Raw genomic sequence first — 17,726 nt, forward strand, 5'->3', positions numbered from 1 at the left:
CCCATTATTCATCTCCTTCTGAGCTCCTAAGCAATATATACGTGTCGCATTATTTACACGGAAGCAGTGTTGCCAACATGCAATAATATGTACTCTATGGCATGGTGTTCATATTATTCTGTCTCTTCACCGTATATCATACTTTGGAGACCACCTCAGAAAACATCCGGTCTTACCCAGCTTGATTATTGATTACTGGCGTGACTGTGATGGTTATTTCTCGTAAACTAAGACTCATATCTAGAGTTAACCATGCCCTAAGATAGATTTAAACTCATAAATATCAAAGCAGCAGAAGGAGTGACCCACTGTCAAGAACGGTGCTCTATCAAACGAAACTATTATTATTGTTGTTGTTTTATAATTAGCTAAACAGTATTTAATTAAGATCTAGATATTGCAATACCCTAATTTAACTGGATCTTCAATCATCATTATCATCAATCTCGTCGATCAACACTTATGGGCTCAGCTCTAGCTTATTGTCGTAAAACCTACTAACCACCACGGAGACCACATTATAAGGAATCCGATAGTACACTCGCTTAATAAGTTCCGGGTCCGACATACAGATTGGTGCCACCATCCAAACATCTTAAACCTAACCAAATAGCCCTAACCTTCAAACGAAGTGTCAACATTTAATTCCAGTGTGGTATGTAGTTTAAAAGCTACAGTGGTTTTAGTGGATCAACTTTTATTTAAAACTATGCACCGTGCCACAAGTCGATGCAAATTATGGTTAAATCGAAGGAACAGCGCGTCGAATTGCTTTGGCACTCACCATGTAGTCCATATCTCTTAATGACTCAAGACAAAACCTTCTAAGAAAAAGGTCTCAAAAACTAGTGGAGTCCTAGAGTGAATGACTAGTCTTGTAGTACAGTATTTTGATAAATAAAATTGCATTTTGCCTAAAAATTGATATTCATTGGTTAGGGTTGGGATTTTAATGATGTGTTACTTGAATTAATTAGTGAATTTAAATAATATTTATAAGGGGAAATAGTAAATGTTACTAATACAACAATGATAAATAAGAAATATTCACATTAGTTAAAGTTGTATCATTTTTATCTGTTAAAACTTCATGTTTTACTAAAATATTACATTTCAACATATTTGTTATTACCACTTGTCAATTATTATTTATTATTTGCTATTAAAACATTTTACATAAAATTATCAAATTTTAATAAATAATAACCGGATATTATTGAAAAGTAAAGATATGGGTAATAAGTAAATATAATGAAAGAATCTATAAGTGGCTTATATTGACGTTATTTTATATATATTTATAATTATCATAAAATAAGTTAAGAATAATTTTTTTTGCATGTATAGTAGCTGCAACATTTTAGTATTATTTAATAACTTTTGACTTTCTCTTAAAGCAGGTGTCTTGCGTGTGTGCTGCTTTCATATTCTCTGGTCAAGTCACGTTTGTAACACACTCATAGAGTAACAGAGATGCAACTCAATAGGGGACTCTGGCGCAAAGTTTTGGAGAATTTGAAATATTTTACTGTGAAGACATTTGATTGGCTCATTAGTAATGTTTGGCACGTGACAGTCTTGACGTCATGTTTAATTGACCAATTAAATTTAAATAAAAAACAATTTTTTTCTGAAATAAATTTATTAAATAAAATTCAATTAAATATAAAAATAATATAATAAAATATAAAAATAAATATATCTATAAAATATAAATATTATATACATATATATAAAACCGTAAACAAACTTTGGTGCATTGTAAATCAAAATTATCTCTTCCGTCTTTTTTCTTTTTCATATTTGTTTAGTGCCATCAATTTAATAAGATCTATCAGAGTTCTGTCTTTTTGTTTTCTTATACTGAAAGCAAACTTTGAGTCTTTCCGTCTTAATATTATGTTCCCTGTTTTACTCAAAAGTATATAGCACACCTTGTTAGTACTTTTAATATTTTATGCAAAAGATCATTATCGAATGTACAATTGAAAGGTTTTAAATTTACTTTTTTTTAAACATTTGACAAAAATTTTGTTATATTATCGACGTGGCAAAATCACTGAATAAAATAAGACAAGCTCAAAGACCTACTGACAGTATAATAAAACAATTTTGTTGGAGCCTGGGGCGAGATATTCTCTTGCCTATATAGAATCAGTATCAATTTGTGGGTCTACTAATTTATTCATAATTGTATGTCATACTTAATTTCCTTTTCCAAAAGTTTTACCAACAAAAATAATCTGAGATGTACACTACAGTACAACTTAAAACTTTGTTTGCTCTTATAGGAACATTTAGACTGAAGTTATAGAGTCAAGTAATTAAAGGTAAGAATGAGCAGAAAGGGGGATACTGGCTGAATGAATATAAACTTGACCATTACCTTCTGGAGTTTGTTCAAATGTCAATGATAATTGCTTCGAACACCTTGGTAGTGGGCCTGGAATGATGGAAATAGGCACTACAAATAAAGTAAGACAATTTAGAAATTAATAACAACAATTATGAACAGAAATGTGACTGACTCCTTCAATTTACCTTCTATATCATTTGATTTTGATCACTTCCATTTGTACATATTCTGGGCTCGTGGTATTATTTTCGCCATCACAAATTGTTCATAAGTACTTAAAAGAAAGTTTAAATGCATCACAAAAATTTCTGACATGGTAACGATCATAAATCTGTTTTATCTGTTTCATGAACCCAACCAGTTTAGGATTTGTAATGTTTTCTACTTATTTCTTAGAGATCGCCTGGTACTTTTTTAACGGAAAACGATGATGCATTTCCTCACTATCTGTGCATCTGGGCACACAACATTTGTATATACTAATAAAATAAAATAATAATTATTTTATATAATAATTATTTAATAATATATACGTTATAAAAATGTTGGACGTCGCGAAACATTTCGCCAAAATTTCCTATGAAGTTAAATCTCTATTTCTCTATGAACACACTCCACCATGATGATTTCTCATATGCACATCAAGACTTTATGGTCATGTTTACATTCACAGTTCCGGATGGATGTGAATGGTTCCCGTAGACTAACAACTAACAATTTTTTGCCAAAGAAAACTCTTTTTTTGCTTGGCAACAAATGAAACCGCGATATTGAAACTATTCGAAATGGTATTTACAGTCAATTCTTACAGTAGATATTTTCCCTCCTTTTGGATATTTCTCATCGGATGTAAGAGCCTGGAAATAACTAAGCTGTCTAAAAGCTATTTGATAGTTTGAGATGGATTTTCATCCAGTAAGTCTTGCAATATACTGAATAACTCAATATTATTAATATCATTTAAGGCACGAAATCACCTCAAACACCCAGTATTACAACTAGATAGTTCAGTTATTTTCTTTGATCTTAAATTTAAGTAGAAATATTTTATAGAAAAAAAGTATTTAGTGCTTAATAATAATTCTTAATATATAAAATATTAGAGAGTTAAATATAATATAAGCCTAACTAGTTTAACGGTTCATATGTCGCGTTATATACCTAAATCAGCGTTACTTGTTTGCAGTTAACTATAGCAAAAATATATCTGATGCAATTTTCTTTGCAGTCGTTTTTAATATAACGAGAACTAAAAATTAGATTAATAAGTCCACTATTCAACCATACATATATTTAAATTTTAACTATGCAACATGAGTAAATCTCGAACTAGTTTTATTGCGTAATGCAGTCTATATATAGATGTATTGTTATATAATGATGTTATGGGGAATATCATTAAGACATCCAAAGGAGAACTGTAGACTAATATTTCTATGAAATTAATTATGATTTTGTTTGTTGTGACCTATTTAATAAATTATTACTTTCTATTAATTTTTTTGCCTCTTTGTGAGAAACATGAAATATATATTTATATTATATAGATAGGTGTGAATATAAATAATAGTACATACAACGATTTGTCATTCATCTTAGATACAAAAGACACTGAATATCTGTATAAAACCTCAGTTTTCTAAAGCTAGCCTACTTTCTTTGTTCTCTGTTAGTTCATTTTCTTTTGAATGAACAGAATAACGATTTCTTGAATATTTAATTGTTCTACTTTACTTTACCTGTGCATTAAGTTTAAGGATCGACTAAAAAAACCGATTCAGTCAATAAATTGAAAATGTTATGACTCATATGCGATAATATATTTCTAAATTATATGCGATTTTTTACGGTCAAACTTTCGGGAATTTCGATATTTCTATCTTGAATATTAAAGTTTAGAATGTCTGGACTATATAAAATGAGTTAATAGTGGAAGCCAAGGTTTTAAAATGTTTTATAAGTAGCAAAAATAATTTGGTTATAGTTTACAGATGATTGCCCGCAATTATTTATAAATCAAAGCGAAACATTTGAAGGATAACGTTAAATAGGTGGAAAAAATAGGAAAAGCAGTGCACAGTTGTATGATTCACGTTATATAAAAAAGCGGAAAATAACAATAACAATAAACAATGAGTGTTGTTTTTTAGGTAATTAGGCCATAAACCTATAAACAAAACCCTAAAGCAATGATCGGAAACCTTTTTATTTGAACACACCTATTTTTAAAAATATCTTCCCAAGCACATTCACACTAACTAAAATTTTACGCAATCTGATGTTTTTGCCAAAACTTTGTTGATTGACATTAAACAGTGTTATATAATGATCACATGCTCATCATATTTATAGAATAATGGGAATTCTACTACTACGAAAACCCAACTGCATATTCATTCCATTTTTCATTATCCAGATCCGGGCGTCCAATTTATTAATGGAAACTTACGGCAGCCTTGTTTATCCAAACAATTATCTCATAAGATAATTAATATACCCATTTATCATCACTGAAAGCAATTAAGCGTAATTCTCAATAATTAGTTAAAGTTTTCGAAAAGTTTCTAAAAAGGTTTCATATTTCCACCTACATCACCCTAAAATATCGTTTGCCTAATTATTATGTTAATTAAGTGCTTCAGAATATTTATCCTGTTTGAAACTAAAATCGGAAAAACTATAAAATTAATTAAAATGACATTAAATTTAATCAACATATTTTCCATCATTTTTTATAAAATTTGTCCACCTTTATGGCAACATGGCGATATCGTATAGATATGGCGATGTTAGTTTGGCAATACACAATAATCGGTTCATTTTCGCATTTCTTCAGCATTTCGAAACCGTGTGCCATCCAAACCATGCTGCAAGAGCGTCTGTTACTTGTTTTTTTTTTGCAACAATACTTCGTTCAATTTATTCATTTGTATATTATATACTGTAATTGTATCAATACACTACACCTTGCTGATCCCATTTATGCACAGCAAAACTTTATGACACAGAATATTCGACTTCATTGTCGATGTATATGGATCTCCTGAACTAACCACTTTATTTTTGCGCTTGGGATTGTTATTTTTTTATCATCCGTTGCAATATGCCACAGAAAACTTTTGTTTTGCTTGGCAAGCAATGAAACCACGAATTTGAAACAGTTCGTAGGGTATTTTCAATCAATTTATGCAGTAGCAGTTTTTTTCCTTTTAGATCTTCTTATCGTACCTCTAATCGTATGGAAATGTCTAGAAACAGTTGGTTCATCAATTGCTAAACTGTCTGAAAGTTTTTTTAAGCTTGAACTAGGTTTTCATCCAGTAATTCTTTTTTTGTCATTGGAATCAAAATTACCACTCGTTGAAGCCATCACCACAAGTTTCTAAAAGTGTTTGAGGTCAATAATTCTAAATGGTTAGCTGTTATTTTATGTAGAGAAATGTCAAAACCATCTAATTTAATAGCTAGGTTAGGCTGTTGATACCTATATATATCGCTCATCAAAATTAATGTAAGCATCTTTTTTAAATAATATCAGATATGTTATTTTTAAAACATATAATTATATGTTAAGTATATTTATTATATAATAATTTGTTAATGATCTTTTATCCGAATAATATTTATATGGAACTGCCACAGAATTGGAGAATCATTTCAAGAACTTTTCAAAAGTTTACATGTTTTCACCTATATATTAATAAAATATTTCTTGTTTGATTATTTAATACTATCAAGTCAAATTATATCAAAATTACAATATATTTACTATAGAAGAAAAAATACTATAGATATTTATATCTGGTGAAATCAGTTGTCCCTAGTTTATACTTTTTTTGTTATATTTTAGTTTCCTTTTTATCTTTTACCTCTTCATCTTTCCTTGATGTAGCTGTTTTAGTCATGTTGACCTTTCCATGGAAAGACCTGTCTCATAAGAAATTATTCAAGCATGCGATTTACATAGACTGTTTATTTGTATTTACGAATGAGTCCAAAAGATAATTCCACTATCCTCATACTAAGATAGCGTATTGTCGCTTCTTGTATACAGGTATGTTCATGAAAGGACTGGTCGCAATGGAGAAGAATTAAGAGCATTTAAAAAATATTCCCTTTCTTCGTAAAATACTGCCACTACGATCACTGTCTAGGTTTCAGTATCCTAGAGGTTTCGGATCAATTAGTAGAAAAGAACTTCCTTGCAAACACATTCCTTGCAGAATACAGATAATTTCAAGTATATATAACCCAGCCCCAAAAATTCAGATGTTGGAAAGGAGCGGCTGTCAGAGCTATAAAACATGAGTTTTCTTCATCCACTCGATTTTTCTCCATCTTTTTATGTTAAGTATTTTCAAGAGTCATAAAATATTTTCAATTGAACTAAATTTTACTTGTTTTAAAGTACTTTAAAATGTGTCATAGGGAGTAATATACTCTCCAACTTATCAGTCATTTTTTATTATTAATCAGCATATTACATAATTATTTTTTTGTGTGGAAGCACTGGTAATATTTTTTTTTAATTTATTAGTTACATTTTTATTAGTCGTTGCGGATTAATCTACAATTTATTTTTACATATACTTAAATCTAGTTATATATATATATATATATATATATATATATATATATATATATATATATCTTAGTCTCTAACAACGGTTGTGTATAAACACCGCTGTTTTTCTATTAAATGGAGTTCACCACGCTACACAAGAACAAATGGTTTGATTCTTTTTTCGATATTAACATGAGAATGGAGTCTCTCCTCATGTGTCATTGTGATTTTCTTGATTTTCTAAGCAACAGTCGGTATATAAAGGTATCGGTGTAGGTAATGAGACTGCAGGTCTCATCTGGATGCACCTACAATACTTCTCACGACTTTATTCTGGAAAAATTCTATTGTATTTATATTACTTTTCGCGGAACATCCCCATAATTGAATTCCGTATGTCCATATATAGGTTTCAGTACTTGTTTGTATAATAGCAATTTACTATGTACTGATAATTGTTATTTTATTCCAATTAATCAAAACATTTTCCTACATTTGAAGTCTGGTTCTTTCCTTTTCTATTTTACATGTTCTTTCCAGCAAGGTTTTACATCCAGATTCATTTCGAGATACTTAGTGTTGTACAGTCTCATTATACGTGAACTGCACATTCACATACTTACTTTGGTTAACTTTTATTTTCCAGGTTTGTTTCAATTATTTATATTGTCACTTGCCTGTTGTAATTGTTGTGTCTATTGTTTCGTCGCTATTGTCTGTCTACGACAGCAAGAATCGTAGTATCGTCGTATTTGTGGTTTAGCACAAGTGTAGAATAGTCAAGGAATTGTCCCCAATATAGTTTTTTGTGGTACCTGCTTTACCTTTTTTATTGTAGAATAGGTTTCCTCTTGTTCGACTCTAAAAGCTCCACAATGGCTGTAATATGAGATTTTAATAGTTCAGTGTGTTTGTTTAGGTAACATTTTCTGTAGCTTATGCACAAGGTCATCATTCCAAACTTTATCGAAGGCTTGTGCTACATCTAGGAATAAAGCTGAACATCTAAGAAAATAGCTGAAATAGCTAAGAAGATCTATACACTTGATCAATAAACCTAAACTGCTGTGTAGATATTAGCTTTTTTTCTCTTTATATTCGGTATACTGGTAAAAATGATACGAGGAAAGGAAGACAACTTATTTATCTATTCCCATGATAATTATGATTTTCTATTTATAACGAAATACCACAAAAAATTAAAACAAGATGTATAACATATATTTAGATCTGTAGAGAACGTATGGTTTATAAAGGGAAACCATTCCAAAAATATTTATACATTTCTCAAAGCAGTTCTCGTTGAGGTTTTATTTCAATCCGGAGAGGATTCGTATTTTAAGATATTAACTCTTGGCATAGCGACAGCCCTGGTGCATCATATATTTGAAAATTACATTATGAAGCTAGATGCATACCTGTCTGAGACATGGAAACAGCTATTTATAATATATAGTTCATTGACTTATCAAATGAATGCGTCTCAACTAAAATCATTTACATCAATCAATATTTTTATATGGTGGTTCAATATATCAATATACAGGAAATATTTCATTTACTTTCACCTATCTTCAATCAATATTATCAAATGATAAGGTTTCATAATTGTTTGTACGAAGAATTGAGTGTCAACATTACCTCACAATATTAAATATAGATCTGATATTCTCGTAACAATAAATAAACTTTTTTGAATGCTGCTATTTTTACTATATCTATTATATAAATATGAGTTATATAACATCTCTTAAAACTATACCATTTAATAAATGTAATAAATTTTAATTATTTATTTATTTATTCTACGAGTAAATACATGTTTAGTCATCATCATCAGTTTTTTCAACATATATATGATTTTTTTAACACTACCGGTAATAATTTGTTAAATTTAAATCAAATACCGACTACTGATTTTGATGACGGTAAATATCGTCGACACTAGTGAATGTGTTAATAAAGCCATACATCTTTGATCTTAAAACAATGCATTAACATCTAGGATTCAGTCCAAAATCGGTATTAATTTTATATCAAATATGCTTAGTACAACAATCTTAATTAACAAATTAATTTATTACTATTGTTCTGTTGTACTGTTGTATCAATATATCAGCAGTTATTTTATAAATTAATACTAAATTAGACTACTTATGCAGTATACAAGTTCATGTGGTTTGGTTCCCTTCAATCTTCGGTATTTCTTCCATGTTGCTGTAATTTAATTACTTTATGTCAAATTTTAGAGCAGTCTTGAATAACTTCATTTCTCCTTTAAGCTAAACCATTCATCGAGCCATTTTTTAACTTCTTCGAAATCAGTGAAGTGCTGCTCTATGAGTGGGTGTTCCATCGGGTGGTAGTCGGATGAAGTTAAGTCTGGAGTGTACGGTGGATGCAATAAAACTTCTAAACTGATTTCAAAACTTTTTTGACTGTTTTTTTGTATGGGATATGCATTGTCATGCTGCAAAATTACTTCACAGTTCAAATTGATCATTTGTAGTTGGTAGTGATTAGTATAAACTGTTTCGCCTAGTATTAACAGTTCATAATATACGACACCACCAGACACAGAACATGGTCTTGCCATTTATTTGGCCTTACTGTCTATGGGCCTTCTTCGCCAGGGGATGACAATCATTTTTTCTCTTAGGAAGGATTTTCAAAATAAATCAATTTTTCATCACCCTTTACTATTCGATGTAGTAAGTCATACCTTTGAAGTAGTATTTCACCAACAAGTTTTCGATTTCTTAATTGTTTGTCATTCAATTCATGTGGCACTCATCTTCCCATCTTCTCTACGGCCTACCAGAACATTTATTGTCTTGAAGGTTGAAATCATCATATTTGAATTGTCGAATATACGTTTAACATGTTCTTATGATTAGAGCATTCTTACCGTAAGTTTCTACTAGCAAATGATAACTGTTTTCATTTGATGAAATAAGAAAAGTAATGCGATATTTTCCAAAAATTATAAATCTATAACATTGTTGTTTTAGCGAAACGTAACTTGTATAGTTTTGAGGTTAATTTCAGTAAAGTAAAATTACATATGTATCAAATTGCTAGTGAATTCTGTTACAGAAACCGGAAAGTTGAAAAATTTAGACAGTCTTTCAAAAATCAAAAATTGCATCAGAAGTGTCAATATTTTATCCTAAAGCTATAGTGTGAATTTTGGTGTTCAACAGTATATATATATAAAGCTAGATATTCTCTAAACTCAAAAAAACAATTCAAGGACATCCTCGATTGAGGATATTAAGAACGAATCGAAGAAAGCTTTAAAAGCCTTTCCATAAATAGAACTCAATAATTGTTTTGACGACTGGAAAAAACCGTTGCCACAAATGTGCTGGATCTAAGTTGAATCAATTTGAAAGAGATGAAATAAATTTTGAAAATAACCTGCTTATGTTTGATATTTATAGGAAAACGTAATGGTTAATAGCAAGAAAATTACAATTATTACTACATGATAAATTGCTATTATAAGTTCTGAGAAGTATTATAGGCGCAGCCAAATACTACAGGACTGATTACGTACATCGAGACCTTCAGATACCTACTGTCACTCAGGAAATTAAGAGAATTACAAGGAGACATAAGGACAGACTGCAATCTCATGCCAATATCGAAGTATTACAACTCTAGGATAACACCAAAACAGGACACGGACTTGAAAGAACCAAAGCATTTGATCTTGTCTAGTGTAGTGTAATGAGGTTCATTTAATATAAAAATTTAATAGAATAGAACAGCAGTGTTAACACAAAAATATTATACAGTAAGACAAGCCAAATAATAGGTCAGCCAGCAACGAGTAGATCAATGTGATACATAAATTTGAAAAAAAAATTGATATTTTTATTATTATAGGCGTATTAATAATCCAATGCCATTGCAAATTACGTATATTCATATTTGTAATTGCTTTACTTAAACATTAAATAATAAAAATATAATACAGAGAAAAAAGTAAAATAAAAAAGCAATTTAACGTTTTTATTATCGAATGGCTAAAATATAACATGTCGTAAAGTTTAACATGCTATAAATCTTGGTTTTGTAGCTACAATATATTGTGTAAAGGATTGTATTGAATTACAAACAGGATATATATATGATGTACTTTTACTATCTTTATAAATATCAATGTACTTCTTGTGTAACATGTTACGTTTTTTATTAAAAATTAAATTAAACAGTTAATTATATTTAGTTTTTAGAGTGAGCTTTTCTTTGTTTTAGAAACTGTTTGTGATTTAGAAAGGTCTGGCAATGCGACAACACTGGCGCATATTCTATTACAGCGCATTCCTGGTTTAAATATACAGCTACTTAAACTTAGGGACATAAAATCATACAGTTCAGTTCAATGACTTGAAATTATATTAATTAACGTTTGCTTAAGCGATTCAAATACAATTTTTTTAAATAAAATCTATTAAATTGAATTATTATAAAATCTTAAAAAGTTGTCACGTTTCGTTGTAAAAATTAATACACAAAAATAATGTATCATTGCCTATTGGTAATTACCCGTGTAAGTATTCATCCTATAGCGATTAAATTCTACATGAAATCTACAGAAAAAAATACACATAACTTTTGCCTTCATTTAGCATAAAAAAAAACTATCCACTCTCGGATATCTGCTCAGTTGAACTGTTAGGTGTCTAAACTATTAAAGTGTAATTATTGTACCGACGAACAGCGGTTTATTTATATTATTATGTATTATTTAGTTATTCAGTAATCATAGAGCACTGAGAATTGCATATGAAGAAATTTGCTGCCAAGGTCCATCAAATACATTTAGAAACCTATCATTTTTGGTTTCAACATTTTAAAAGCGGAGATCTGGATGTCAATGAGGAAGGACGATCAAGACTTCAAAGACAATGAATTCCAAGACTAATTGGACGAAAATCCAACTCAAATTCTCAGAAAACTTTCAGACAGCTTAGCATTTGATAAATCAACTATTTTCAGGCGTATATATGCGATTTCATTACTTGCAAGATAAAAGTAGTGTTTTTGTGGCGTATTGTGACTGGCGATGAAAAGTGGATCTATTGCGACAATGTCAAGCGCAAAAAAGTCTAGGAGAATCATTCACATCGACACCAAAGCGGAATATTCATGGACATAAAGTTCAAGAACCAGATAAATGTATTACTGTTGATATCTACCTATATAAATTGAACAATCTGAATGACGTATTGTTACAAAAAGACCAGCAAGAGCGAGTAACAGACACAGGCACAGATCGTTCCCACTACCAGTTGTCCCTGTAGATGATTCATGACTTGGCCGAGCAATATTTGAATTCTTAAGAACCCAAAAATTCGAGGTCGATTTTCGAAGCTTCTGATATGATAATTTAAATAGTTAAATAATAATTATATATATATATATATATATATATATATATATATATATATATATAAACAAATACATGAGTATTGTTTCCGATACAGTACGATCACTGCAGATCTCAAGAAATGCCTCAACTTCAGATTTTCCTTATATATAGCGCAACAAAATTCCTGAATACTCGGTTACTGAATTTCTCTTACAGGAAATGAATAATAAAGCACATATTATTGATATGTTACCATTGAAAGTAGCATTTATTTTTACTTTGTATAACCACATAAATAACGGTATGGATTTCCCAGAAATTAATATCATATCATCTTTGTTTTTAAACCACAAATCCAAAAATCCACAACACTGAATATTTTTTTAATGTTTCTAAATTGTTAGAAACAACAAGCGATCATTACATAATTCAACATTGACATTACATAAAATAAATATGTAATCCTTTTAAAGAATTTTGTACGTTAAATATATTTTCAATTACTATTATTATATACTAATAATATCCTACTATATAAAATATATAAATTAATTTTAATGCAGTTTAATAATAAACTTCATTCCAGAAAGCTTAATTCCAGATGATTAGCCAACAATGGCCGAATTGCGAAATGCAATAAAATCATTAAAATCCGTTAAGACTGCTGGTGTCGACCAAGTCACGACAGAAATGATCAAGGCCGATGGGGAAATGTTGTTTCAACGGCTGCAAACAAATCTAAATCTATTGATCGGAAAGAGTACCGTCAACATAAAAGAAAGCAATAATTGTACCTATCCTGAAACTACACAGTCTACAGGGAAGTTAACAAGATCTAGTATATCATTGGTTCGTTCTGTGCGTGCGCATTACTATAATTTACATCTGGTTATATTTATTCTTTGCTAATTATATGGTTATGTTTTCACATACTTGTTAAGTTCTTGAAATGTAATGTGAAAATTATGAAAATTTTATGAAGTTTGGAAAATAAAAGAAAACATAAGTGTTTGTTATTGGTAGTCGAAGAAATGAACAAATTATGGCGAAATTGAGATGACAAATTGAGTTTATGTTTCACCAAGGCAATGCACCATGTTACAAGTCAGTGGAAACGATGGCAAAAATCCATAAATTGGGCTTCGAATTACTTACTCATACACTGTATTCTCCAGATCTAGCCCCCAGCGACTATTTCCTGTTCTCAGATCTCAAAAGAATGCTCGCTGGGAAGAAATTTTCGTCGAATAAAGAGGTGATCGCTGAATCCGAGGCCTATTTTGAAGCAAAGGACAAATTGTACTACAAAAATGGCATCAAAAAGTTGGAGGGTTATTATAATCAGTGGATCACCCTTGAAGAGAATTATGTTGAATAAAAAAACTAATTTTGCCAAAAAAAATTGTTTTACTATGGTAGACCGGGGACTTTTCAATTGACCTGTTATAAGCATGGACATTTAATAAGAATATATAAGGAATGGGTACTGATACTTATGTATACAATATTGTAGAGGTTTGGAGTACGAATAGCACCTAGATGCTACTAGATGAAAAATAGGGTTATATATATAAGAGATATAATATAAGAGATATAATATAAGAGATATAATATAAGAGAAGAATCAATACTTACAAAGAACAATTAGAGTACATTGGTAGTGTGAAAAAACCTAATGCAAAAGAAATACACCAATACTATGTGAATATACTGCTATTACTTAGATATTGATTATATATCGTCAAATATGATAAATTGTTTGTTTCGTTTTCATTAATATTTTTATACCTCTGTTAAAAGGTTTTATGTATATTATTTTAAGTTAATTGGTATAGAAGAAAGATATGTTAGTAAATTTAAGAAACATTTGTATCCATTAATACAAATTCGATTTTATTTTGAGTTAAAATTTTCAATTTCAATTCCCCTCATTGTTCTAAAATATTAATAATCATTATCACATTGCGATTAATTGTATTTCAATGAGGAATAAAAATATTAAATTTACTTCTCAGCGAATTACAACCCTGCAAACCATGAAAACCTCATGCATAACCAAAGTAAATTGAAATATTACTCATTTTATATTAAGTGCGTATGCGCTCAACTAGCCAATCATATAAAACATCTTGTTCGGTTCCCTGTTTTCTGAACCTGTTCTAAAGCCTACTATCAATTCTCGGCAAGGCGTTTATGAAGATCATACAAATAAATAGACTGTACAAACATATATAAATGTACATGTACAAAGAATTCAAAGGCTTAGTCGAGATTGTGTAGATAAGATTTTCGCTCTATTCCAGCTAATGGAGGAACGTATTAGATGTAGAAAGCGTGCGATTGTGATTTTCGCTCTGCTTTCAACTGCATATATTGGCCATCACTCTGGGTAGCTTTGAATTATGAAATTCTTCAAATATCTTACGATAGTTCAATTAACCGTGTGCGTATGTAAAATGATTTGCCAAATCCATTTGAGGCTCGAGCCAGTGTTCGCCAAGGAGATGTTGTCTATCCACTATTTTCAACATAGTGGTGGATGCGATTATTCAAGAAGTTTTTAAAAATAGACATGGCGTTCAATATGATGCTACAAACTCCATAACTGATATAGATGTTACGGCTTTCAGCACACTTCATAATATGTTTAGCACTGCACAGCCATATGGCTTGAAAACTAATGAAGAAAATACCAAGGTATTGGAAACTGATGGATCGATAACTATGAACAGTATCCAGTTAAAGCAAATTCAATAATTCAAGTATTTGGGATCAATAACACAAAAGAAGAAAGTGGCATCTTCCGCAGATATAATAAGCCGAATAGTCAAGCTGCAGCAGCTTCAAAACAATCAAACATCTTGCCAATCCTTCTGTATAGCTCTGAACTTGGACACTTTGCAGTATAAGATATATACGCTTAAGGCAAATTCTATATATTTCTCTCGGAGATCGTGTCAGAGATCAGTGCACAATTGAGAAACAAATGCTGCAGAAAATATTGTTCAGGATGTGACAAAGATAACCCGGAATACTGTTTTTATTATATCAATACTTTTACAGCTTTATGACGGTATGTTTGGGTCTCTCTGGAAGACTGACGACCATTGTATAATCATGTTTTATATTTACTGTCCTCTAGTTTATTTAGCACGTTGGAAAACCCTTATAATGTCTATTGGTCAGAAGGGAAGTTTATTGGCAAGTACAGTACGATCAGAGAGGGGCGTGACGTGGGGATACACAAGGCGAGGTAAGTAATCAAGAGGTTCCAGGTAAGTCTTCCACAGTCGTTAAAGACAGTATTTACCATTCTCAAACAGTTCTCAGTCAGGTCTTCACAAATCCTCTACACTCCACACAGTCATCAACAGCCTTCACAGGTCTACAAGAATAAGGGCACAGTTGGTGGCACTTGACAGTGTGAAGGTTGTCGCCACTAACCATTTTTTATACCCGTCTATTCTGTTGTAAATAAGGTTTAGTTAAATAAAACAGTTTCAACTTTTCCAGTTTTTCTCTATACAGTCAAGAGAAAAAATGTGGAGCCGCAGATTACAGCGGTTTGGTCGTGTCTGTCGAATGAAAAGTATCTGACTTCTGCGGTAAAATAGATCTTTTGGATGGAAGATACAGCGAATAATTCTGAAACAGGCGTGGGATAAGATCACAGGAAGCGATCTGAAAATAGAGAGTAACATTGTCTGAAGTCTGAATAACTGCGGCCGACCGCCAACTCTAACGAGACTTAGTGAAGAATGTTCGAAGTCCTGCGACACCATAAGCAGAAGAATATTGACTGAGAACTAGACACTCCTCCTCCTCAAGACTATGTGTTGACGATGATGATGAATAATAAACTTGCTGCATTTATTAAGATAATAGGCGTAATAATTGGTCATGGTCAATAAAAACGAAGTAAAATGTATGTGAAGTATATAAAAATTAATTTTTTACTTAATATTAATGCATAGTGATAACTACAGCTGGAATAGGACAAGCGTAAAACTCTACCCACACAAAGAGACGATAAAATTTAATTCGTTTAAACACGATAAAGTGCATCATTTAAAGTAAATCTTAAATAACTACCAGACAGGACATCGTACAAGAAGGTTCTCCTGTAATCATAAAGAAAACGAGAATTTATAAGATTACTTCTATTTGACGTCATGTAATTATATAGCATTGTTACATAATTTTATATCAATCTTCCATACATTTTTTGGATGTTGTTTACGCGAAAACCACTTTATATCATTTGATATATGACATGTTTTTAAAATATTCAAATATTTAGACAAAATAATATGAACACTTGGCATACAAAATATTTATTTATTAATAAGGTGTTGTATCAAATCAAATCAAATTATTGTATCAAAACATCCGGCAAATTACTCCAATGATGTTAGAAATGAAAATCTATTTCTTACGTTCTGCTCTAAAACTTCCCAGAATGGTTCAATTGTATTGAGATCTAACAATGGTGCTGATCAATACTAAACCTTTTTCGCTCTATGTATGAGCACATTATTATTTTGGAACACAACAATGTTTGACAGCAATATGCTTTAGGGCAGCAGTGATAATGCATATAATATAATATGCAACATGTGAATGAGAGGACTAGCGAGAATACTACGATATTACCGCCCAGGCGTCTTTGGGGTTTTCCATATATAAACCCGACCATTTGTAAGAAACAGTCTAGAGAAACAACTATTCAGGTTTTATGATCGTTGCACCACTTTTTTCGGAGCTTAGCGTTGATTTCCATTAAAGGGTTTCAAAATCGCAACTCTTCCATGATTATTAGCATTATGAAGCTCCCGCCGTTTTACCGCGGTAGTTTTATGTCGCCTGGCCACAAAGCTTTTTAATGTTCGTCGGTTCGTCGGTCTCTGTCAGTTAACAGAACACCAACGGTTTGCCCCCTTTCGAAGTTTGAGAGATCACACATTTCACCGATCGCTTATTTTAACTGTCGCAGAACAAAGTGTATAATACTGAAATATAACAGACAACAGTAAGAGAACCCTGGTGTGCATGGAGATTTTCCAGGACTGCTCAGGCGCATTTATTCTAAACTAGCTTGGCAAATTTCACAACCACGCGTTCTTATTTACGAGACTTGTGGTTAGGAACTCATTTTAAAATGCACCTAAAATTACTTCCCAACTACAACTCTCGTAAACAACAACGCGTAGCTGTGAAATCTGTCAAGATAGTTTAGAATAAATACGCATGAGCGGTTCTGGCCAATCCCCACACGTGCCTTGCAAGTTACAAGGCTTGACATGTACCGCGTCATATTATTTACACGGAAGCAATGTTGCCATGAAACAAGATGTACTATTTTGCTTAGTGTATGGCAAATCATTTTGTCTATTCCATTTATATGCAAAATTTCATGAAAGTTATTA

This window comes from Rhynchophorus ferrugineus, unplaced genomic scaffold (genome assembly GCF_030347505.1).
Source record: "Rhynchophorus ferrugineus isolate W39M unplaced genomic scaffold, kcgeb_rfMv2 rfM5, whole genome shotgun sequence".
Lineage (NCBI taxonomy): Eukaryota > Metazoa > Arthropoda > Insecta > Coleoptera > Curculionidae > Rhynchophorus > Rhynchophorus ferrugineus.